Source organism: Sinocyclocheilus grahami, unplaced genomic scaffold, assembly GCF_001515645.1.
Source record: "Sinocyclocheilus grahami isolate Dianchi unplaced genomic scaffold, SAMN03320097.WGS_v1.1 scaffold947.1, whole genome shotgun sequence".
Taxonomy (NCBI): Eukaryota; Metazoa; Chordata; class Actinopteri; order Cypriniformes; family Cyprinidae; genus Sinocyclocheilus; species Sinocyclocheilus grahami.
In genome coordinates this window covers 167,503-168,411 of record NW_015506126.1, presented here as the reverse complement: position 1 = coordinate 168,411, position 909 = coordinate 167,503, and the positions used below count along the sequence as shown (strand labels likewise).

At 46.1% G+C, this 909-nt stretch overlaps 1 protein-coding gene across 1 annotated transcript in view; it reads left to right on the top strand.

Moving 5' to 3' along the window:
- tmc6b (transmembrane channel-like 6b) overlaps positions 1-909 on the top strand; it is a 31,612-nt gene that overhangs the window by 28,984 nt on the left and 1,719 nt on the right. The gene's annotated exons all lie outside the window — the stretch shown is intronic.

Genomic DNA, 909 nt, shown 5'->3' with positions numbered 1-909 from the left:
ACACACACACTCACTCTCTCTCACACACACACACACACACACACTCACTCATACACGCGCGCACACTCGCTCTCACACAGACACACACACACACTCACTCATACACGCGCACACGCACACACTCTCTCACACACACACTCTCACTCACACTCAATCATACACGCGCACACACACACACTCACTCACACACACACGCTCTCTCTCTCACACACACACGCTCTCTCTCTCACACACACACGCTCTCTCTCTCACACACACACACACGCTCACACACACTCACTCTCTCTCACACACTCTCTCTCACACACTCTCTCTCACACTCACACACACACTCACTCTCTCGCGCACACACACTCACTCTCGTGCACACACAGTAGCTGTGTCTCATTTAGAAGGCTGCGTCCTCCAGAGGTCACATTCGAAGGCTGCATACGACATTGAGGCTGTCTCATTTCAGAAAAGCGAGTAGGACACTCCTAATGTGACCTTCGAATGTGACCTTTCACAGAAATTCGGAGGATGCATGAGGTGTATCCTTCGCTGCTACAGATAACCCACAATTCTTTGCGTCGCCATGAACAACCGTTGTTAATTTGAAAAAGCCCGGCGCCGGCAGATGTAACGTACACACAAGCGCAGATGTGGTGTTTACAACTTACCTTAATTCGCCTCGGTAAAAACGGATAAACTTTGTTTTTAATATCCTCCTCCTTTTTTTCTCTAATAGATGCCTGCTGTACGTAGGCTGCAGCTCCTCAAACATTGAACAAAATATAACAAGTAAAAGCATTTTTTTTTTCAAATTACTTTCCAAATTTAGAAATAATTTTCCTTCATTTAAGTAGTGTGAGAGCACAACGATGCTCTAAATGTGTTGGCATAGCAACGTGATACTTCCGGTTTCCTTTT